General features: G+C 46.8%; 14 non-coding genes and 1 pseudogene across 14 annotated transcripts; 8 read left to right on the top strand and 7 right to left on the bottom strand.

Annotated features, from left to right (window-relative positions):
- Positions 1 to 191: 191 nt before the first annotated feature.
- Positions 192 to 307, bottom strand: LOC135044771 (U5 spliceosomal RNA). Its single transcript, XR_010237310.1, has one exon. It is a non-coding gene; the product is annotated as a U5 spliceosomal RNA (small nuclear RNA).
- Positions 308 to 582: 275 nt separating this feature from the next.
- On the bottom strand, positions 583 to 698 carry LOC135044647 (U5 spliceosomal RNA). Its single transcript, XR_010237188.1, has one exon. It is a non-coding gene; the product is annotated as a U5 spliceosomal RNA (small nuclear RNA).
- Positions 699 to 972: 274 nt separating this feature from the next.
- On the bottom strand, positions 973 to 1,088 carry LOC135044714 (U5 spliceosomal RNA). The gene has a single exon (XR_010237255.1). It is a non-coding gene; the product is annotated as a U5 spliceosomal RNA (small nuclear RNA).
- Positions 1,089 to 1,363: 275 nt separating this feature from the next.
- On the bottom strand, positions 1,364 to 1,479 carry LOC135044684 (U5 spliceosomal RNA). The gene has a single exon (XR_010237225.1). It is a non-coding gene; the product is annotated as a U5 spliceosomal RNA (small nuclear RNA).
- A 274-nt stretch (positions 1,480 to 1,753) lies between these two features.
- Positions 1,754 to 1,869, bottom strand: LOC135044672 (U5 spliceosomal RNA). The gene has a single exon (XR_010237213.1). It is a non-coding gene; the product is annotated as a U5 spliceosomal RNA (small nuclear RNA).
- A 264-nt stretch (positions 1,870 to 2,133) lies between these two features.
- LOC135044745 (U5 spliceosomal RNA) lies at positions 2,134 to 2,249 on the bottom strand. The gene has a single exon (XR_010237285.1). It is a non-coding gene; the product is annotated as a U5 spliceosomal RNA (small nuclear RNA).
- A 270-nt stretch (positions 2,250 to 2,519) lies between these two features.
- Positions 2,520 to 2,635, bottom strand: LOC135044706 (U5 spliceosomal RNA). Its single transcript, XR_010237247.1, has one exon. It is a non-coding gene; the product is annotated as a U5 spliceosomal RNA (small nuclear RNA).
- A 144-nt stretch (positions 2,636 to 2,779) lies between these two features.
- On the top strand, positions 2,780 to 2,907 carry LOC135044589 (U1 spliceosomal RNA; annotated as a pseudogene).
- Positions 2,908 to 3,500: 593 nt separating this feature from the next.
- Positions 3,501 to 3,664, top strand: LOC135044931 (U1 spliceosomal RNA). The gene has a single exon (XR_010237467.1). It is a non-coding gene; the product is annotated as a U1 spliceosomal RNA (small nuclear RNA).
- A 152-nt stretch (positions 3,665 to 3,816) lies between these two features.
- Positions 3,817 to 3,979, top strand: LOC135045237 (U1 spliceosomal RNA). Its single transcript, XR_010237764.1, has one exon. It is a non-coding gene; the product is annotated as a U1 spliceosomal RNA (small nuclear RNA).
- Positions 3,980 to 4,654: 675 nt separating this feature from the next.
- On the top strand, positions 4,655 to 4,818 carry LOC135045072 (U1 spliceosomal RNA). The gene has a single exon (XR_010237606.1). It is a non-coding gene; the product is annotated as a U1 spliceosomal RNA (small nuclear RNA).
- A 152-nt stretch (positions 4,819 to 4,970) lies between these two features.
- Positions 4,971 to 5,133, top strand: LOC135044466 (U1 spliceosomal RNA). Its single transcript, XR_010237057.1, has one exon. It is a non-coding gene; the product is annotated as a U1 spliceosomal RNA (small nuclear RNA).
- Positions 5,134 to 15,178: 10,045 nt separating this feature from the next.
- On the top strand, positions 15,179 to 15,342 carry LOC135045098 (U1 spliceosomal RNA). Its single transcript, XR_010237631.1, has one exon. It is a non-coding gene; the product is annotated as a U1 spliceosomal RNA (small nuclear RNA).
- Positions 15,343 to 15,494: 152 nt separating this feature from the next.
- Positions 15,495 to 15,657, top strand: LOC135044360 (U1 spliceosomal RNA). Its single transcript, XR_010236965.1, has one exon. It is a non-coding gene; the product is annotated as a U1 spliceosomal RNA (small nuclear RNA).
- A 655-nt stretch (positions 15,658 to 16,312) lies between these two features.
- On the top strand, positions 16,313 to 16,476 carry LOC135044906 (U1 spliceosomal RNA). Its single transcript, XR_010237442.1, has one exon. It is a non-coding gene; the product is annotated as a U1 spliceosomal RNA (small nuclear RNA).
- The last annotated feature ends 6,521 nt before the right edge of the window (positions 16,477 to 22,997 follow it).

Genomic DNA, 22,997 nt, shown 5'->3' with positions numbered 1-22,997 from the left:
TCAAATAAAGGCTCTTGTGATACTGCATGGTTTGTACTGTTTTCCATGTGCTCCCAGACCTTTAAGCAAGTAGCATTGTCAAGAAAGTTCTGTTTAAAAAGAAACAACATTTACTGTCATTGTTATGCAAATAAACTTACATTAAAGCTAACAAGAAAGCACACTCGTTCTGTCTTTAAACTGATAAAAGAAACCCCAATAATATGGGGCATGCAAAAATTGAGATAAAACTCAGTTTTGCTCCTCTCCACGGAAATCTTTAATAAAAGGCGAAATATTTGTTAGTTCTGAAGAGAAACCAGAGCATGACCAAGATTCCACCTGTCGCCTGAGTGCCATGCCAGCAGTTCTCATTCAGCTGAAAGTGAGCACCCAATTTGAATGAAAGAAAGCAGATTTCTCACCAGGCTTCCCCTTGCTATAAACATGGTTTGTACTCTTTTCCATGTGCTCCCAGATCTTTCAAGCAATTAGTGTGGTCAAGAAAGTTCTGTTTGAAAAGAAACAAACATTTACTGTCATTTCTATGCAAATGAGCTTACATTAAAGCACACTCGTTCTATCTTTAAACCGATAAAATAAAACCCCAATAAGATGGGGCATGCAAAAATTGAGATAAAACTCAGTTTTGCTCCTCTCCACGGAAATCTTTAGTAAAAGGCGAAAGATTTGTTCGTTCTGAAGAGAAACCAGAACATGACCAAGATTCCACCTGTCGCCTGAGTGCCATGCCAGCAGTCCTCATTCAGCTCAAAGTGAGCACCCAATTTGAAAGAAAGAAAGCAGATTTCTCACCAGGCTTCCCCTTGCTATAAACATGGTTTGTACTCTTTTCCATGTGCTCCCAGATCTTTCAAGCAATTAGTATAGTCAAGAAAGTTCTGTTTGAAAAGAAACAAACATTTACTGTCATTTCTATGCAAATGAGCTTACATTAAAGCACACTCGTTCTATCTTTAAACCGATAAAAGAAACCCCAATAAGACGGAGCATGCAAAAATTGAGATAAAACTCAGTTTTGCTCCTCTCCACGGAAATCTTTAGTAAAAGGCGAAAGATCTGTTCGTTTTGAAGAGAAACCAGAGCATGACCAAGATTCCACCTGTCGCCTGAGTGCCATGCCAGCAATCCTCATTCAGCTCAAAGTGAGCACCCAATTTGAAAGAAAGAAAGCAGATTTCTCACCAGGCTTCCCCTTGCTATAAACATGGTTTGTACTCTTTTCCATGTGCTCCCAGATCTTTCAAGCAATTAGTGTGGTCAAGAAAGTTCTGTTTGAAAAGAAACAAACATTTACTGTCATTTCTATGCAAATGAGCTTACATTAAAGCACACTCGTTCTATCTTTAAACCGATAAAATAAAATCCCAATAAGATGGGGCATGCAAAAATTGAGATAAAACTCAGTTTTGCTCCTCTCCACGGAAATCTTTAGTAAAAGGCGAAAGATTTGTTCGTTCTGAAGAGAAACCAGAACATGACCAAGATTCCACCTGTCGCCTGAGTGCCATGCCAGCAGTCCTCATTCAGCTCAAAGTGAGCACCCAATTTGAAAGAAAGAAAGCAGATTTCTCACCAGGCTTCCCCTTGCTATAAACATGGTTTGTACTCTTTTCCATGTGCTCCCAGATCTTTCAAGCATTTAGTATAGTCAAGAAAGTTCTGTTTGAAAAGAAACAAACATTTACTGTCATTTCTATGCAAATGAGCTTACATTAAAGCACACTCGTTCTATCTTTAAACCGATAAAAGAAACCCCAATAAGACGGAGCATGCAAAAATTGAGATAAAACTCAGTTTTGCTCCTCTCCACGGAAATCTTTAGTAAAAGGCGAAAGATCTGTTCGTTTTGAAGAGAAACCAGAGTATGACTAAGATTCCACCTGTCGCCTGAGTGCCATGCCAGCAGTCCTCATTCAGCGCAAAGTGAGCACCCAATTTGAAAGAAAGAAAGCAGATTTCTCACCAGGCTTCCCCTTGCTATAAGCATGGTTTGTACTCTTTTCCATGTGCTCCCAGATCTTTCAAGCAATTAGAATGGTCAAGAAAGTTCTGCTTGAAAAGAAACAGACATTTATAGTCATTGTTATGCAAATAAACTTACATTAAAGCTAACAAGAAACTGATAAAAGAAACCCCAATAATATGGGGCATGCAAAAATTGAGATAAAACTCAGTTTTGCTCCTCTCCACAGAAATCTTTAATAAAAGGCGAAAGATTTGTTCGTTCTGAAGAGAAACCAGAGCATGACCAAGATTCCACCTGTCGCCTAAATGCTGTGTCAGCAGTCCTCATTCAGATCAAAGTGAGCGCCCAACTTGAAAGTAAGCAGATTTCTCACCTGGCTTCTCCTTGCTATAAGCATGGTTTGTACTGTATTCCATGTGCTCCCAGATCTTTCAAGCAAGTAGCATGGTCAAGAAAGTTCTGTTTGAAAAGAAACAAACATTTACTGTCATTTCTATGCAAATGAGCTTACATTAAAGCACACTCATTCTATCTTTAAACCGATAAAAGAAACCCCAAAAAGATGGGGCATGCAAAAATTGAGATAAAACTCGGTTTTGCTCCTCTCCACGGAAATCTTTAATAAAAGGCGAAAGATTTGTTCGTTCTGAAGAGAAACCAGAGCATGACCAAGATTTTTATCTGAAAATATGTGTTCTCCCTGCAGTTGTTGTCCCCAGATGAGAGTTCCCTTGTGCTGCCTCAGTTGAATCTCCTTTACTTGACAGAGATGTGCCTGAGCAGCGGCCCTCCCCAGCCCTATCCCAAATCATACTTATTTTGCATAGGAGATACCATGGTCATGAAGATTGTTCTCCCAGGGTGAGGTTCATTCATTGCATTCTGGGTATGCTGACCCCTGTGATTTTCCCAAATGTGGGAAACTCGCTTTTATACCCTTGTGCACTATCCTGACTTCTCCTCCTGTCTGCTTACTTTGTGCCTTCCAATGCACAATGCAAACTACAGGTAGTGCTGCAGGGCCCACACCCTTTTACTTGCCTTACAGAGCAGCTCTGGAGCTGATACAGTGCCAAGCTGCTGCAAGAAATCAGCTTGAATGCTTCAGGGGATGGGGCATGGCCAACATGAGCCCCACACCGAAGGAGGGTGGGGGTGTTTAATGCGAACTAAGGGTCATCCAAGCGCCGCAAAAGGCCGCCATGCCCTGCATACCCCTTTTCTCTTTTCATATGCAGATGAGGGTTCCAGCCAACTTTGGCCCACTGCTTGGATGACATCACCGTATGCAAATCCGTCTTCTGCAGAACTTCCCCCAGGAATGCTTGCACTAGTTGTTGCATTTGGTTTGTTGTTTGGGGGTGCTTCAGTATTAGGCAGCCTTCTGCCCTCCCATGTTCATCTGAAAATATGTGTTCTCCCTGCAGTTGTTGTCCCCAGATGAGAATTCCCTTGTGCTGCCTCAGTTGAATCTCCTTTACTTGACAGAGATGTGCATGAGCAGCGGCCCTCCCCAGCCCTATCCCAAATCATACTTATTTTGCATAGGAGATACCATGGTCATGAAGATTGTTCTCCCAGGGTGAGGTTCATTCATTGCATTTTGGGTATGCTGACCCCTGTGATTTACCCAAATGTGGGAAACTCGACTGCATTATTTGTGGTAGTGGGGGACTGTGTTTGTGCTTTCCTCTGGTCAGCTCTGTTAAAACTCAGATTTCTTTGTCTCAGATTTTCCTCTAGCCTTGTTCTTCTTTCGAGAGTTCCCTTGTGCTGCCTCAGGTGGATCTCCTTCACTTGACAGGGGGGTGCCCGAGCAGCGACCCTCCCCAGCTCTAGCCCAACTCCTACTTACCTGCCAGGTGAGATACTATGATCAGGAAGGTGCTTCTCCCAGGGCAAGGCTCACCCATTGCACTCTGGGTGTGCTGCTCCTACGATTTCCCCAAATGTGGGACACTTGACTGCATAATTTGTGTTTCCTCTGGTCGGCTCTCGTATAATTCAGATCTCTTTGTCTCAGGTCTTTCTCCAGCCTAGTTTGCTGTCTGTTTCCACTTCTTTTATCTTGAGCCCCTCCCTTCTATACCCTTGTGCACTATCCTGACTTCTCCTCCCGTCTGCTTACTTTGTGCCTTCCAATGCACAATGCAAACTACAGGTAGTGCTGCAGGGCCCACACAATCTTTTACTTGCCTTAAAGAGCAGCTCTGGAGCTGTTACAGTGCCCAGCTGCTGCAAGAAATCAGCTTGAATGCTTCAGGGGATGGGGCATGGCCAACATGAGCCCCACACCAAAGGTGGGTGGGGGTGTTTAATGCGAACTAGGGGTAATCCAAGCACCGCAAAAGGCCGCCATGCCCTGCACGCCCCTTTTCTCTTTTCATATGCAGATGAGGGTTGAAGCCAACTTTGACCCACTGCTTGGATGACATCACCATATGCAAATCCATCTGCTGCAGGCCTTGCCCCAGGAATGCTTGCACTAGTTGTTGCATTTGGTTTGTTGTTTGGGGGTGCTTCAGTATTAGGCAGCCTTCTGCCCTCCCATGTTCATCTGAAAATATGTGTTCTCCCTGCAGTTGTTGTCCCCAGATGAGAGTTCCCTTGTGCTGCCTCAGTTGAATCTCCTTTACTTGACAGAGATGTGCCTGAGCAGCGGCCCTCCCAGCCCTATCCCAAATCATACTTATTTTGCATAGGAGACACCATGGTCATGAAGATTGTTCACCCAGGGTGAGGTTCATTCATTGCATTCTGGGTATGCTGACCCCTGTGATTTCCCCAAATGTGGGAAACTCGCCTGCATTTTTTGTGGTAGTGGGGGACTGTGTTTGTGTTTTCCTCTGGTCAGCTCTGGTAAAAGTCAGATTTCTTTGTCTCATATATTCCTCTAGCCTTGTTCTTCTTTCGAGAGTTCCCTTGTGCTGCCTCAGTTGGATCTCCTTCACTTGACAGGGGGGTGCCCGAGCAGTGACCCTCCCCAGCTCTAGCCCAACTCCTACTTACCTGCCAGGTGAGATACTATGATCATGAAGGTGCTTCTCCCAGGGCAAGGCTCACCCATTGCACTCTGGGTGTGCTGCTCCTGTGATTTCCCCAAATGTGGGAAACTTGATTGCATAATTTGTGTTTCCCCTGGTCGGCTCTCGTATAATTCAGATCTCTTTGTCTCAGGTCTCTCTCCAGCCTAGTTTGCTGTCTGTTTCCACTTCTCTTTTCTGGAGCCACTCCCTTCTATGCCCTTGCGCACTATCCTGACTTCTCCCGTCTGCTTACTTTGTGCCTTCCAACGCACAATGCGAACTACAGGTAGTGCTGCAGGGCCCACACCCTTTTAGTTGCCTTACAGAGCAGCTCTGGAGCTGTTACAGTGCCCAGCTGCTGCAAGAAATCAGCTTGAATGCTTCAGGGGCTGGGGCATAGCCAACATGAGCCCCACACCAAAGGAGGGTGGGGGTGTTTAATGCGAACTAGGGGTCATCCAAGCACCGCAAAAGGCCGCCATGCCCTGCATGCCCCTTTTCTCTTTTCATATGCAGATGAGGGTTCCAGCCAACTTTGGCCCACTGCTTGGATGACATCACCGTATGCAAATCCGTCTGCTGCAGACCTTCCCCCAGGAATGCTTGTACTAGTTGTTGCATATGGTTTGATATTTGATGGTGCTTCAGTATTAGGCAGCCTTCCGCCCTCCCATGTTCATCTGAAAAGATGTGGTCTCCCTGCAGTTGTTGTCCCCAGACGAGAGTTCCCTTGTGCTTCCTCAGTTGAATCTCCTTAACTTGATGGGGGAGGGGCTGCCCGAGCAGCCACCCTCCCCAGCCCTATCCCAACTCATACTTATTTTGCATATGAGATCTCTTGATCATGAAGATTGTTCTCACAGGGTGAAGTTCATCCATTATATTTTAAAATAGGAAGGTACAAATTACATATTTGAATTGCATCTATGTGCTGGATTCAAATGTCCCCCCCCCCTTCCTTTCTCAATTGTGCCCATCAGCAGCTATTCTAAGGTTGCTGCCAATGGGTGTGACACATTAATTTCTTCTGTGGGGTACACAGGACTCCACAAGGATTCACATTGGGGTGTAGAGTAGGATCTTGATCTGAGGCACCAACCGACTCAAAGCTTTTGACTGTTCCCAAGATGCTCAGCGCATCCTCCTCTATAACCCCGCTTCCATGAACAGGGAGCTCAGTTTGTAGTTGGTGCCTTCAGTAGCAGGCCACTTAACAGGGGCCTGCCTCAGGAAGCCAATTCTTAGCTATTCATTTTGACAAGAAAAGAAGAACTTGTTTTATGAGAATCTACAAGGGCTGCAGCAGGCTAGGTCTAATAGACATCTTTACTGCAGCTTCATCACTCCCAGCGGCGCTGTATACTCCCGTGCCCTGGTTGCTGGGTCACTGCAGCGGAGGCTCCGGTTTCTTCCTAAGGTCAGTCACACACACACCGCCCTTCCGGATCACGAGGCCGCTGATGAAGGGGAGCGTGGCCGTAGGGGGTGGACCGTGTGCGCACTGGCGTGGACACTGATTACTGGGCAGCCGCTCCACTAGCCACCAGGTACAGTTAAGGAGCACAGGTCTGGGGGTTTTTCTCCTATATTAAACCAATTTTGTACTGCCCGCAGCGCATTGTGATAGGTAATAGGGCCTGATTCAGGTTGGATTGCAATCACAATAAGTGATCCAACTGCAAAAATTGCTAAGAGCATACGCATGTGCCTGCATTTTCTGCGGCACCCCGCAGAGAATGCGATCGCCTCTGCCTGTCAATCGGGGCAGGGGGGGAGAGGGGGGTCAGCAACACTCCATTTCCAAGTCAGGGATGGAGCGGTGCGGGGGCAAGGCTTCAAAATGGGGTCTGCAATGGAGGAGACACAGGGGGCGTGGTCACAGCAGCTGTATGACATCACATTCAGCCGCTGTGATCACAAAAATGGTGGCGGCTTCCTGCGCGCACATACAGTCTGCACCAGCAGGAGGCTACACCATTTTTTATGATCACGCTGAACTGCAGTGCGACTGCAATTACAGCATGGTCAAGAAGGGAGGCGTCATGCTGGGTGGCCATAAGAGATGAGCGGGTTCGGTTCCTCGGAATCCGAACCCGCCCGAACTTCACCCTTTTTTGCTCGGGTCCGAGCAGACTCGGATCCTCTCGCCTTGCTCGGTTAACCCGAGCGCGCCCGAACGTCATCATCCCGCTGTCGGATTCTCACGAGACTTGGATTCTATATAAGGAGCCGCGCGTCGCCGCCATTTTCACACGTGCATTGAGATTGATAGGGAGAGGACGTGGCTGGCGTCCTCTCCGTTTAGATTAGAAGATAGAGACGAGTGACATTTGATTTACTACTAATTTGGGGAGCAGTTGAACTTGTCAGGAGTACTCAGTAGTGCAGAGTTTTGCTGATAGTGACCACCAGTTTTATTATTTATAATCCGTTCTCTGCCTGAAAAAAAACGATACACATACCATATCTGTGCTCAGCCTCAGTGTGCTGCATGATATATCATCTATGTATATCTGACTGTGCTGAGTGCTCACTGCTCACACAGCTTAATTGTGGGGGAGACTGGGGAGCAGTTATAGCAGGAGTACAGTGCACACTTTTGCTGCCAGTGTGACCACCAGTATATTGTCTGCCTGAAAAAGTTAAACACTCCTGTGGTGTTTTTTTTTTATTCTATAAATGCATTCTGCTGACAGTGTCCAGCAGGTCCGTCATACATATATTATATAAATATTTACCTGCAGTAGTGTTATATTTTTTTTTTCATCTTTATCATCTCTATATTAGCAGACGCAGTACGGTAGTCCACGGCTGTGGCTATCTCTGTGTCGTCAGTGCTCGTCCATAATTGTATACCTACCTACCTGTGGTGGTTTTTTTTTTTCTATCTTCTTCATACTAGTAGTTTAGGAGTCTACTGACAGTGTCCACCAGGTCCATCATTATATTATATACCTACAGTAGTAATATATTTATTATATTATCTATACTAGCAGACGCAGTACGGTAGTCCACGGCTGTGGCTATCTCTGTGTCGTCAGTGCTCGTCCATAATTGTATACCTACCTACCTGTGGTGGGTTTTTTTTTTTTATCTTCTTCATACTAGTAGTTTAGCAGTCTGCTGACAGTGTCCACCAGGTCCGTCATTATATTATATACCTACAGTAGTAATATATTTATTATATTATCTATACTAGCAGATGCAGTACGGTAGTCCACGGCTGTACCTACCTCTGTGTCGTCAGTGCTCGTCCATAATTGTATACCTACCTGTGGTGGGGTTTTTTTTTCTATCTTCTTCATACTAGTAGTTTAGGAGTCTGCTGACAGTGTCCACCAGGTCCGTCATTATATTATATACCTACAGTAGTAATATATTTAGTATATTATCTATACTAGCAGACGCAGTACGGTAGTCCACGGCTGTACCTACCTCTGTGTCGTCACTCGTCCATAATTGTATACCTAACTGTGGTGGTTTTTTTTTTCTATCTTCTTCATACTAGTAGTTTAGCAGTCTGCTGACAGTGTCCACCAGGACCGTCATTATATTATATATACCTACAGTAGTTATATATATTTTTTTTTATATCATTAATTATCATCTCTATACTAGCAGACGCAGTACGGTAGGCCACGGCTGTGGCTATCTCTGTGTCGTCAGTGCTCGTCCATAATTGTATACCTACCTACCTGTGGTGGAAGTTTTTTTCTATCTTCTTCATACTAGTAGTTTAGCAGTCTGCTGACAGTGTCCACCAGGTCCGTCATTATATTATATATACCTACAGTAGTAATATATTTATTATATTATCTATACTAGCAGACGCAGTACGGTAGTCCACGGCTGTGGCTATCTCTGTGTCGTCAGTGCTCGTCCATAATTGTATACCTACCTACCTGTGGTGGGTTTTTTTTTTTATCTTCTTCATACTAGTAGTTTAGCAGTCTGCTGACAGTGTCCACCAGGTCCGTCATTATATTATATACCTACAGTAGTAATATATTTATTATATTATCTATACTAGCAGATGCAGTACGGTAGTCCACGGCTGTACCTACCTCTGTGTCGTCAGTGCTCGTCCATAATTGTATACCTACCTGTGGTGGGGTTTTTTTTTCTATCTTCTTCATACTAGTAGTTTAGGAGTCTGCTGACAGTGTCCACCAGGTCCGTCATTATATTATATACCTACAGTAGTAATATATTTAGTATATTATCTATACTAGCAGACGCAGTACGGTAGTCCACGGCTGTACCTACCTCTGTGTCGTCACTCGTCCATAATTGTATACCTAACTGTGGTGGTTTTTTTTTTCTATCTTCTTCATACTAGTAGTTTAGCAGTCTGCTGACAGTGTCCACCAGGACCGTCATTATATTATATATACCTACAGTAGTTATATATATTTTTTTTTATATCATTAATTATCATCTCTATACTAGCAGACGCAGTACGGTAGGCCACGGCTGTGGCTATCTCTGTGTCGTCAGTGCTCGTCCATAATTGTATACCTACCTACCTGTGGTGGAAGTTTTTTTCTATCTTCTTCATACTAGTAGTTTAGCAGTCTGCTGACAGTGTCCACCAGGTCCGTCATTATATTATATATACCTACAGTAGTTATATATATATTTTTTTTTATATCATTAATTATCATCTCTATACTAGCAGACGCAGTACGGTAGTCCACGGCTGTAGCTACCTCTGTGTCGTCAGTCACTCGTCATCCATAAGTATACTAGTATCCATCCATCTCCATTGTTTACCTGAGGTGCCTTTTAGTTGTGCCTATTAAAATATGGAGAACAAAAATGTTGAGGTTCCAAAAATAGGGAAAGATCAAGATCCACTTCCACCTCGTGCTGAAGCTGCTGCCACTAGTCATGGCCGAGACGATGAAATTCCATCAACGTCGTCTGCCAAGGCCGATGCCCAATGTCATAGTACAGAGCATGTAAAATCCAAAACACAAAAGATCAGTAAAAAAATGACTCAAAAATCTAAATAAAAATCGTCGGAGGAGAAGCGTAAACTTGCCAATATGCCATTTACCACACGGAGTGGCAAGGAACGGCTGAGGCCCTGGCCTATCTTCATGGCTAGTGGTTCAGCTTCACATGAGGATGGAAGCACTCAGCCTCTCGCTAGAAAAATGAAAAGACTTAAGCTGGCAAAAGCACAGCAAAGAACTGTGCGTTCTTCAAAATCACAAATCCACAAGGAGAGTCCAATTGTGTCGGTTGCGATGCCTGACCTTCCCAACACTGGACGTGAAGAGCATGCACCTTCCACCATTTGCACGCCCCCTGCAAGTGCTGGAAGGAGCACCCGCAGTCCAGTTCCTGATAGTCAGATTGAAGATGTCAGTGTTGAAGTACACCAGGATGAGGAGAATATGGGTGTTGCTGGCGCTGGGGAGGAAATTGACAAGGAGGATTCTGATGGTGAGGTGGTTTGTTTAAGTCAGGCACCCGGCGAGACACCTGTTGTCCGTGGGAGGAATATGGCCATTGACATGCCTGGTGAAAATACAAAAAAAATCAGCTCTTCGGTGTGGAAGTATTTCAACAGAAATGCGGACAACAGGTGTCAAGCCGTGTGTTGCCTTTGTCAAGCTGTAATAAGTAGGGGTAAGGACGTTAACCACCTCGGAACATCCTCCCTTATACGTCACCTGCAGCGCATTCATCATAAGTCAGTGACAAGTTCAAAAACTTTGGGCGACAGCGGAAGCAGTCCACTGACCAGTAAATCCCTTCCTCTTGTAACCAAGCTCACGCAAACCACCCCACCAACTCCCTCAGTGTCAATTTCCTCCTTCCCCAGGAATGCCAATAGTCCTGCAGGCCATGTCACTGGCAATTCTGACGAGTTCTCTCCTGCCTGGGATTCCTCCGATGCATCCTTGAGTGTAACGCCTACTGCTGCTGGCGCTGCTGTTGTTGCTGCTGGGAGTCGATGGTCATCCCAGAGGGGAAGTCGTAAGACCACTTTTACTACTTCCACCAAGCAATTGACTGTCCAACAGTCCTTTGCGAGGAAGATGAAATATCACAGCAGTCATCCTGCTGCAAAGCGGATAACTGAGGCCTTGGCATCCTGGGCAGTGAGAAACGTGGTTCCGGTATCCATCATTACTTCAGAGCCAACTATAGACTTGATTGAGGTACTGTGTCCCCGGTACCAAATACTATCTAGGTTCCATTTCTCTAGGCAGGCGATACCGAAAATGTACACAGACCTCAGAAAAAGACTCACCAGTGTCCTAAAAAATGCAGTTGTACCCAATGTCCACTTAACCACGGACATGTGGACAAGTGGAGCAGGGCAGACTCAGGACTATATGACTGTGACAGCCCACTGGGTAGATGTATTGACTCCCGCCGCAAGAACAGCAGCGGCGGCACCAGTAGCAGCATCTCGCAAACGCCAACTCTTTCCTAGGCAGGCTACGCTTTGTATCACCGCTTTCCAGAATACGCACACAGATGAAAACCTCTTACGGCAACTGAGGAAGATCATCACAGAATGGCTTACCCCAATTGGACTCTCCTGTGGATTTGTGGCATCGGACAACGCCAGCAATATTGTGCGTGCATTATATCTGGGCAAATTCCAGCACGTCCCATGTTTTGCACATACCTTGAATTTGGTGGTGCAGAATTATTTAAAAAACGACAGGGGCGTGCAAGAGATGCTGTCGGTGGCCACAAGAATTGCGGGACACTTTCGGCGTACAGGCACCACGTACAGAAGACTGGAGCAACACCAAAAACGCCTGAACCTGCCCTGCCATCATCTGAAGCAAGAAGTGGAAACGAGGTGGAATTCAACCCTCTATATGCTTCAGAGGATGGAGGAGCAGCAAAAGGCCATTCAAGCCTATACATCTGACCACGATATAGGAGGTGGAATGCACCTGTCTCAAGCGCAGTGGAGAATGATTTCAACGTTGTGCAAGGTTCTGCAACCTTTTGAACTTGCCACACGTGAAGTCAGTTCAGACACTGCCAGCCTGAGTCAGGTCATTCCCGTCATCAGGCTTTTGCAGAAGAAGCTGGAGACATTGAAGGAGGAGCTAAGACAGAGCGATTCCGCTAGGCATGTGGGACTTGTGGATGGAGCCCTTCATTCGCTTAACCAGGATTCACGGGTGGTCAATCTGTTGAAATCAGAGCACTACATTTTGGCCACCGTGCTCGATCCTAGATTTAAAACCTACGTTGTATCTCTCTTTCCGGCAGACACAAGTCTGCAGGGGTTCAAAGACCTGCTGGTGAGAAAATTATCAAGTCAAGCGGAACTTGATCGGTCAACAGCTCCTCCTTCACAGTCTCCCGCAATTGGGGGTGCGAGGAAAAGGCTCAGAATTCCGAGCCCACCCGCTGGCGGTGATGCAGGGCAGTCTGGAGCGACTGCTGATGCTGACATCTGGTCCGGACTGAAGGACCTGCCAACGATTACGGACATGTCGTCTACTGTCACTGCATATGATTCTCTCACCATTGAAAGAATGGTGGAGGATTATATGAGTGACCGCATCCAAGTAGGCACGTCAGACAGTCCGTACGTATACTGGCAGGAAAAAGAGGCAATTTGGAGGCCCTTGCACAAACTGGCTTTATTCTACCTAAGTTGCCCTCCCACAAGTGTGTACTCCGAAAGAGTGTTTAGTGCCGCCGCTCACCTTGTCAGCAATCGGCGTACGAGGTTACTTCCAGAAAATGTGGAGAAGATGATGTTCATTAAAATGAATTATAATCAATTGCTCCGTGGAGACATTGACCAGCAGCAATTGCCTCCACAAAGTATACAGGGAGCTGAGATGGTGGATTCCAGTGGGGACGAATTGATAATCTGTGAGGAGGGGGATGTACACGGTGATGAATCGGAGGATGATGATGAGGTGGACATCTTGCCTCTATAGAGCCAGTTTGTGCAAGGAGAGATTTATTGCTTCTTTTTTGGTGGGGGTCCAAACCAACCCGTCATTTCAGTCACAGTCGTGTGGCAGACCCTGTCACTGAAATGATGGGTTGGTTAAAGTGTGCATGTCCTGTTTATACAACATAAGGGTGGGTGGGAGGGCCCAAGGCAATTCCACCTTGCACCTCTTTTTTCTTTTATTTTTCTTTGCGTCATGTGCTGTTTGGGGAGTGTTTTTTGGAAGGGCCATCCTGCGTGACACTGCAGTGCCACTCCTAGATGGGCCAGGTGTTTGTGTCGGCCACTTGGGTCGCTGAGCTTAGTCACACAGCTACCTCATTGCGCCTCTTTTTTTCTTTGCGTCATGTGCTGTTTGGGGAGTGTTTTTTGGAAGGGCCATCCTGCGTGACACTGCAGTGACACTCCTAGATGGGCCAGGTGTTTGTGTCGTCCACTTGGGTCGCTGAGCTTAGTCACACAGCTACCTCATTGCGCCACTTTTTTTCTTTGCGTCATGTGCTGTTTGGGGAGTGTTTTTTGGAAGGGCCATCCTGCGTGACACTGCAGTGCCACTCCTAGATGGGCCAGGTGTTTGTGTCGGCCACTTGGGTCGCTGAGCTTAGTCACACAGCTACCTCATTGCGCCTCTTTTTTTCTTTGCGTCATGTGCTGTTTGGGGAGTGTTTTTGGAAGGGCCATCCTGCGTGACACTGCAGTGCCACTCCTAGATGGGCCAGGTGTTTGTGTCGGCCACTTGGGTCGCTGAGCTTAGTCACACAGCTACCTCATTGCGCCTCTTTTTTTCTTTGCGTCATGTGCTGTTTGGGGAGTGTTTTTTGGAAGGGCCATCCTGCGTGACACTGCAGTGCCACTCCTAGATGGGCCAGGTGTTTGTGTCGGCCACTTGGGTCGCTGAGCTTAGTCACACAGCTACCTCATTGCGCCTCTTTTTTTCTTTGCGTCATGTGCTGTTTGGGGAGTGTTTTTTGGAAGGGCCATCATGCGTGACACTGCAGTGCCACTCTTAGATGGGCCAGGTGTTTGTGTCGGCCACTTGGGTCACTGAGCTTAGTCATCCAGCGACCTCGGTGCAAATTTTAGGACTAAAAATAATATTGTGAGGTGTGAGGTGTTAAGAATAGACTGAAAATTAGTGGAAATTATGGTTATTGAGGTTAATAATACTTTGGGATCAAAATGACTCCCAAATTCTATGATTTAAGCTGTTTTTTAGGGTTTTTTGAAAAAAACACCCGAATCCAAAACACACCCGAATCCGACAAAAAAAATTCGGTGAGGTTTAGCCAAAACGCGTTCGAACCCAAAACACGGCCGCGGAACCGAACCCAAAACCAAAACACAAAACCCGAAAAATTTCCGGTGCACATCTCTAGTGGCCATGCCATGTCACTGTGCAGGAGCCAGCACCGCTCACACACTAGTCCCCGGTGCAGCCCCCAACCCCCGGGACACCCGGAGCAACAAAATGTAGATTCAGGCCACCAGGCCACGCCCCTACCTATGAAACCATGCCTCCTTTTTACCATTGCGCTGCTTATCTGCGCGCACTGCATTACAATCTCCCTCGCCACCTCTCTGGGTGTCACCAGTGATAGTGACACCTCTGCCATGCTTGTAGCAGCTGGTCCTAAGATCTACACCTCAAGCCCTGAGTGTTTGCCCTTGTGACTTGTTGATCATCATAGCAAAGCAGATGCTTACAGAAAACTGCAGGGGCTTAGATTGAAAATAAAAAAAATTGATGGGTATAAGGTAGAGAGGAGCGGGTTCGGTTCTCCGAGAACCGAATTCCCCACGAACCCCACGAACTCCTCCTCCGAGGCAGGCTCGGTTGTTCCCGCCTGACTCGGAAAACCTGAACAAGGGAAAATGTCATCATCCCGCTGTCGGATTCTCGCGAGATTCGGATTTCATATAAAGAGTGCAAGCATTCCTGGGGGAAGGCCTGCAGCAGATGGATTTGCATATGGTGATGTCATCCAAGCAGTGGGTCAAAGTTGGCTTCAGAAACAAACAGGAATGCTTGCACTAGTTGTTGCATTTGGTTTGTTGTTTGGGGGTGCTTCAGTATTAGGCAGCCTTCTGCCCTCCCATGTTCATCTGAAAATATGTGTTCTCCCTGCAGTTGTTGTCCCCAGATGAGAGTTCCCTTGTGCTGCCTCAGTTGAATCTCCTTTACTTGACAGAGATGTGCCTGAGCAGCGGCCCTCCCCAGCCCTATCCCAAATCATACTTATTTTGCATATGAGATACCATGGTCATGAAGATTATTCTCCCAGGGTGAGGTTCATTCATTGCATTCTGGGTATGCTGACCCCTGTGATTTCCCCAAATGTGGGTAACTCGACTGCATTATTTGTGGTAGTGGGGGACTGTGTTTGTGTTTTCCTCTGGTCAGCTCTGGTAAAAGTCAGATTTCTTTGTTTCAGATCTTCCTCTAGCCTTGTTCTTCTTTCGAGAGTTCCCTTGTGCTGCCTCAGTTGGATCTCCTTCACTTGACAGGGGGGTGCCCGAGCAGCGACCCTCCCCAGCTCAAGCCCAACTCCTACTTACCTGCCAGGTGAGATACTATGATCATGAAGGTGCTTCTTCCAGGGCAAGGCTCACCCATTGCACTCTGGGTGTGCTGCCCCTGCGATTTCCCCAAATGTGGGAAACTTGACTGCATAATTTGTGTTTCCCCTGGTCGGCTCTCGTATAATTCAGATCTCTTTGTCTCAGGTCTCTCTCCAGCCTAGTTTGCTGTCTGTTTCCACTTCTTTTTTCTTGAGCCCCTCCCTTTTATACCCTTGTGCACTATCCTGACTTCTCCTCCTGTCTGCTTACTTTGTGCCTTCCAATGCACAATGCAAACTACACACCCTTTTACTTGCCTTACAGAGCAGCTCTGGAGCTGTTACAGTGCCAAGCTGCTGTAAGAAATCAGCTTGAATGCTTCAGGGGCTGGGGCATTGTCAACATGAGCCCCACACCGAAGGAGGGTGGGGGTGTTTAATGCGAACTAAGGGTCATCCAAGCGCCGCAAAAGGCCGCCATGCCCTGCATACCCCTTTTCTCTTTTCATATGCAGATGAGGGATCCAGCCAACTTTGGCCCACTGCTTGGATGACATCACCGTATGCAAATCCGTCTTCTGCAGAACTTCCCCCAGGAATGCTTGTACTAGTTGTTGCATTTGGTTTGTTGTTTGGGGGTGCTTCAGTATTAGGCAGCCTTCTGCCCTCCCATGTTCATCTGAAAATATGTGTTCTCCCTGCAGTTGTTGTCCCCAGATGAGAGTTCCCTTGTGCTGCCTCAGTTGAATCTCCTTTACTTGACAGAGATGTGCCTGAGCAGCGGCCCTCCCCAGCCCTATCCCAAATCATACTTATTTTGCATAGGCGATACCATGGTCATGAAGATTGTTCTCCCAGGGTGAGGTTCATTCATTGCATTCTGGGTATGCTGACCCCTGTGATTTCCCCAAATGTGGGAAACTCGACTGCATTATTTGTGGTAGTGGGGGACTGTGTTTGTGCTTTCCTCTGGTCAGCTCTGGTAAAAGTCAGATTTCTTTGTCTCAGATCTTCCTCTAGCCTTGTTCTTCTTTCGAGAGTTCCCTTGTGCTGCCTCAGTTGGATCTCCTTCATTTGACAGGGGGTGCCCGAGCAGCAATCCTCCACAGCTCTGGCCCAACTCCTACTTACCTGCCAGGTGAGATACTATGATCTTCACTGTTAGGGCAATCAGGATGTGGAATTCCCTGCCAGGGAAGGTGGTAATGGCGGACTCTGTAATTGGATTTAAAAATGGAATGGATACATTTCTGAATGAAAAAGCTATCCAAGGTTATAATACTTAAAATATCAACATGGTTAATCCGGGGGTAACATGAGTTGTAGTAGCTAACTAGTCATAAAACATTATTCAGCAAGTATGTAGAATCATCACAACTTAAAACAGGTTGAACACGATGGGCAATTTGCCTCTATTCAACCTCAAAAACTATGTTACTATATGTTACTATATTACTATGTTACTGTAGTATACAGAACACCACAATGCAATGAGCAGTGATAGTGAGCACTGATGAGGATACTAGAACTGACACTGAGCAGCAAGATGCAGCACTGGACTATTAGTAATGTACTGTAGTATGCTGAGCACAACAATGCAGCACAAGACAATGAGCAGTGATACTGAGCACTGATGAGGATACTACTGAGAACTGACACTGAGCAGGAGAGACACACTACTAGTATTACTGAGCAGCAATAAGTATCCACTGATACTGAGCACTGATATTGAGATTTCCACTGAGAGAACATAGCCACGTCCTCTCCGCTCTCTCTTCAATGCACGAGTAAAAATGGCGGCAACGCGCAGCTCTTTATATGGAATCCGAATCTCGCGAGAATCCGACAGCGGGATGATGACATTTTCCCTTGTTCAGGTTTTCCGAGTCAGGCGGGAACAACCGAGCCTGCCTCGGAGGAGGAGTTCGTGGGGTTCGTGGGGAATTCGGTTCTCGGAGAACCGAACCCGCTCCTCTCTACCTTATACCCATCAATTTTTTTTATTTTCAATCTAAGCCCCTGCAGTTTTCTGTAAGCATCTGCTTTGCTATGATGATCAACAAGTCACAAGGGCAAACACTCAGGGCTTGAGGTGTAGATCTTAGGACCAGCTGCTACAAGCATGGCAGAGGTGTCACTATCACTGGTGACACCCAGAGAGGTGGCGAGGGAGATTGTAATGCAGTGCGCGCAGATAAGCAGCGCAATGGTAAAAAGGAGGCATGGTTTCATAGGTAGGGGCGTGGCCTGGTGGCCTGAATCTACATTTTGTTGCTCCGGGTGTCCCGGGGGTTGGGGGCTGCACCGGGGACTAGTGTGTGAGCGGTGCTGGCTCCTGCACAGTGACATGGCATGGCCACTAGAGATGTGCACCGGAAATTTTTCGGGTTTTGTGTTTTGGTTTTGGGTTCGGTTCCGCGGCCGTGTTTTGGGTTCGAACGCGTTTTGGCTAAACCTCACCGAATTTTTTTTGTCGGATTCGGGTGTGTTTTGGATTCGGGTGTTTTTTTCAAAAAACCCTAAAAAACAGCTTAAATCATAGAATTTGGGAGTCATTTTGATCCCAAAGTATTATTAACCTCAATAACCATAATTTCCACTAATTTTCAGTCTATTCTTAACACCTCACACCTCACAATATTATTTTTAGTCCTAAAATTTGCACCGAGGTCGCTGGATGACTAAGCTCAGTGACCCAAGTGGCCGACACAAACACCTGGCCCATCTAGGAGTGGCACTGCAGTGTCACGCATGATGGCCCTTCCAAAAAACACTCCCCAAACAGCACATGACGCAAAGAAAAAAAGAGGCGCAATGAGGTAGCTGTGTGACTAAGCTCAGCGACCCAAGTGGCCGACACAAACACCTGGCCCATCTAGGAGTGGCACTGCAGTGTCACGCAGGATGGCCCTTCCAAAAAACACTCCCCAAACAGCACATGACGCAAAGAAAAAAAGAGGCGCAATGAGGTAGCTGTGTGACTAAGCTCAGCGACCCAAGTGGCCGACACAAACACCTGGCCCATCTAGGAGTGGCACTGCAGTGTCACGCAGGATGGCCCTTCCAGAAACACTCCCCAAACAGCACATGACGCAAAGAAAAAAAGAGGCGCAATGAGGTAGCTGTGTGACTAAGCTCAGCGACCCAAGTGGCCGACACAAACACCTGGCCCATCTAGGAGTGGCACTCCAGTGTCACGCAGGATGGCCCTTCCAAAAAACACTCCCCAAACAGCACATGACGCAAAGAAAAAAAGTGGCGCAATGAGGTAGCTGTGTGACTAAGCTCAGCGACCCAAGTGGACGACACAAACACCTGGCCCATCTAGGAGTGTCACTGCAGTGTCACGCAGGATGGCCCTTCCAAAAAACACTCCCCAAACAGCACATGACGCAAAGAAAAAAAGAGGCGCAATGAGGTAGCTGTGTGACTAAGCTCAGCGACCCAAGTGGCCGACACAAACACCTGGCCCATCTAGGAGTGGCACTGCAGTGTCACGCAGGATGGCCCTTCCAAAAAACACTCCCCAAACAGCACATGACGCAAAGAAAAATAAAGGAAAAAAGAGGTGCAAGGTGGAATTGCCTTGGGCCCTCCCACCCACCCTTATGTTGTATAAACAGGACATGCACACTTTAACCAACCCATCATTTCAGTGACAGGGTCTGCCACACGACTGTGACTGAAATGACGGGTTGGTTTGGACCCCCACCAAAAAAGAAGCAATAAATCTCTCCTTGCACAAACTGGCTCTATAGAGGCAAGATGTCCACCTCATCATCATCCTCCGATTCATCACCGTGTACATCCCCCTCCTCACAGATTATCAATTCGTCCCCACTGGAATCCACCATCTCAGCTCCCTGTATACTTTGTGGAGGCAATTGCTGCTGGTCAATGTCTCCACGGAGCAATTGATTATAATTCATTTTAATGAACATCATCTTCTCCACATTTTCTGGAAGTAACCTCGTACGCCGATTGCTGACAAGGTGAGCGGCGGCACTAAACACTCTTTCGGAGTACACACTTGTGGGAGGGCAACTTAGGTAGAATAAAGCCAGTTTGTGCAAGGGCCTCCAAATTGCCTCTTTTTCCTGCCAGTATACGTACGGACTGTCTGACGTGCCTACTTGGATGCGGTCACTCATATAATCCTCCACCATTCTTTCAATGGTGAGAGAATCATATGCAGTGACAGTAGACGACATGTCCGTAATCGTTGGCAGGTCCTTCAGTCCGGACCAGATGTCAGCATCAGCAGTCGCTCCAGACTGCCCTGCATCACCGCCAGCGGGTGGGCTCGGAATTCTGAGCCTTTTCCTCGCACCCCCAATTGCGGGAGACTGTGAAGGAGGAGCTGTTGACCGATCAAGTTCCGCTTGACTTGATAATTTTCTCACCAGCAGGTCTTTGAACCCCTGCAGACTTGTGTCTGCCGGAAAGAGAGATACAACGTAGGTTTTAAATCTAGGATCGAGCACGGTGGCCAAAATGTAGTGCTCTGATTTCAACAGATTGACCACCCGTGAATCCTGGTTAAGCGAATGAAGGGCTCCATCCACAAGTCCCACATGCCTAGCGGAATCGCTCTGTCTTAGCTCCTCCTTCAATGTCTCCAGCTTCTTCTGCAAAAGCCTGATGACGGGAATGACCTGACTCAGGCTGGCAGTGTCTGAACTGACTTCACGTGTGGCAAGTTCAAAAGGTTGCAGAACCTTGCACAACGTTGAAATCATTCTCCACTGCGCTTGAGACAGGTGCATTCCACCTCCTATATCGTGGTCAGATGTATAGGCTTGAATGGCCTTTTGCTGCTCCTCCATCCTCTGAAGCATATAGAGGGTTGAATTCCACCTCGTTTCCACTTCTTGCTTCAGATGATGGCAGGGCAGGTTCAGGCGTTTTTGGTGTTGCTCCAGTCTTCTGTACGTGGTGCCTGTACGCCGAAAGTGTCCCGCAATTCTTGTGGCCACCGACAGCATCTCTTGCACGCCCCTGTCGTTTTTTAAATAATTCTGCACCACCAAATTCAAGGTATGTGCAAAACATGGGACGTGCTGGAATTTGCCCAGATATAATGCACGCACAATATTGCTGGCGTTGTCCGATGCCACAAATCCACAGGAGAGTCCAATTGGGGTAAGCCATTCTGTGATGATCTTCCTCAGTTGCCGTAAGAGGTTTTCATCTGTGTGCGTATTCTGGAAAGCGGTGATACAAAGCGTAGCCTGCCTAGGAAAGAGTTGGCGTTTGCGAGATGCTGCTACTGGTGCCGCCGCTGCTGTTCTTGCGGCGGGAGTCAATACATCTACCCAGTGGGCTGTCACAGTCATATAGTCCTGAGTCTGCCCTGCTCCACTTGTCCACATGTCCGTGGTTAAGTGGACATTGGGTACAACTGCATTTTTTAGGACACTGGTGAGTCTTTTTCTGAGGTCTGTGTACATTTTCGGTATCGCCTGCCTAGAGAAATGGAACCTAGATAGTATTTGGTACCGGGGACACAGTACCTCAATCAAGTCTATAGTTGGCTCTGAAGTAATGATGGATACCGGAACCACGTTTCTCACTGCCCAGGATGCCAAGGCCTCAGTTATCCGCTTTGCAGCAGGATGACTGCTGTGATATTTCATCTTCCTCGCAAAGGACTGTTGGACAGTCAATTGCTTGGTGGAAGTAGTAAAAGTGGTCTTACGACTTCCCCTCTGGGATGACCATCGACTCCCAGCAGCAACAACAGCAGCGCCAGCAGCAGTAGGCGTTACACTCAAGGATGCATCGGAGGAATCCCAGGCAGGAGAGAACTCGTCAGAATTGCCAGTGACATGGCCTGCAGGACTATTGGCATTCCTGGGGAAGGAGGAAATTGACACTGAGGGAGTTGGTGGGGTGGTTTGCGTGAGCTTGGTTACAAGAGGAAGGGATTTACTGGTCAGTGGACTGCTTCCGCTGTCGCCCAAAGTTTTTGAACTTGTCACTGACTTATGATGAATGCGCTGCAGGTGACGTATAAGGGAGGATGTTCCGAGGTGGTTAACGTCCTTACCCCTACTTATTACAGCTTGACAAAGGCAACACACGGCTTGACACCTGTTGTCCGCATTTCTGTTGAAATACTTCCACACCGAAGAGCTGATTTTTTTGGTATTTTCACCAGGCATGTCAATGGCCATATTCCTCCCACGGACAACAGGTGTCTCGCCGGGTGCCTGACTTAAACAAACCACCTCACCATCAGAATCCTCCTTGTCAATTTCCTCCCCAGCGCCAGCAACACCCATATTCTCCTCATCCTGGTGTACTTCAACACTGACATCTTCAATCTGACTATCAGGAACTGGACTGCGGGTGCTCCTTCCAGCACTTGCAGGGGGCGTGCAAATGGTGGAAGGTGCATGCTCTTCACGTCCAGTGTTGGGAAGGTCAGGCATCGCAACCGACACAATTGGACTCTCCTTGTGGATTTGTGATTTTGAAGAACGCACAGTTCTTTGCTGTGCTTTTGCCAGCTTAAGTCTTTTCATTTTTCTAGCGAGAGGCTGAGTGCTTCCATCCTCATGTGAAGCTGAACCACTAGCCATGAAGATAGGCCAGGGCCTCAGCCGTTCCTTGCCACTCCGTGTGGTAAATGGCATATTGGCAAGTTTACGCTTCTCCTCCGACGATTTTTATTTAGATTTTTGAGTCATTTTTTTACTGATCTTTTGTGTTTTGGATTTTACATGCTCTGTACTATGACATTGGGCATCGGCCTTGGCAGACGACGTTGATGGAATTTCATCGTCTCGGCCATGACTAGTGGCAGCAGCTTCAGCACGAGGTGGAAGTGGATCTTGATCTTTCCCTATTTTTGGAACCTCAACATTTTTGTTCTCCATATTTTAATAGGCACAACTAAAAGGCACCTCAGGTAAACAATGGAGATGGATGGATACTAGTATACTTATGGATGACGAGTGACTGACGACACAGAGGTAGCTACAGCCGTGGACTACCGTACTGCGTCTGCTAGTATAGAGATGATAATTAATGATATAAAAAAAAATATATATATAACTACTGTAGGTATATATAATATAATGACGGACCTGGTGGACACTGTCAGCAGACTGCTAAACTACTAGTATGAAGAAGATAGAAAAAAACTTCCACCACAGGTAGGTAGGTATACAATTATGGACGAGCACTGACGACACAGAGATAGCCACAGCCGTGGCCTACCGTACTGCGTCTGCTAGTATAGAGATGATAATTAATGATATAAAAAAAAATATATATAACTACTGTAGGTATATATAATATAATGACGGTCCTGGTGGACACTGTCAGCAGACTGCTAAACTACTAGTATGAAGAAGATAGAAAAAAAAAACCACCACAGTTAGGTATACAATTATGGACGAGTGACGACACAGAGGTAGGTACAGCCGTGGACTACCGTACTGCGTCTGCTAGTATAGATAATATACTAAATATATTACTACTGTAGG

Source organism: Pseudophryne corroboree, unplaced genomic scaffold (assembly GCF_028390025.1).
Source record: "Pseudophryne corroboree isolate aPseCor3 unplaced genomic scaffold, aPseCor3.hap2 scaffold_90, whole genome shotgun sequence".
NCBI classification, from domain to species: Eukaryota; Metazoa; Chordata; class Amphibia; order Anura; family Myobatrachidae; genus Pseudophryne; species Pseudophryne corroboree.
Note: the sequence above shows the minus strand (reverse complement) of the source record. Positions and strands in the feature narration are given on the sequence as shown.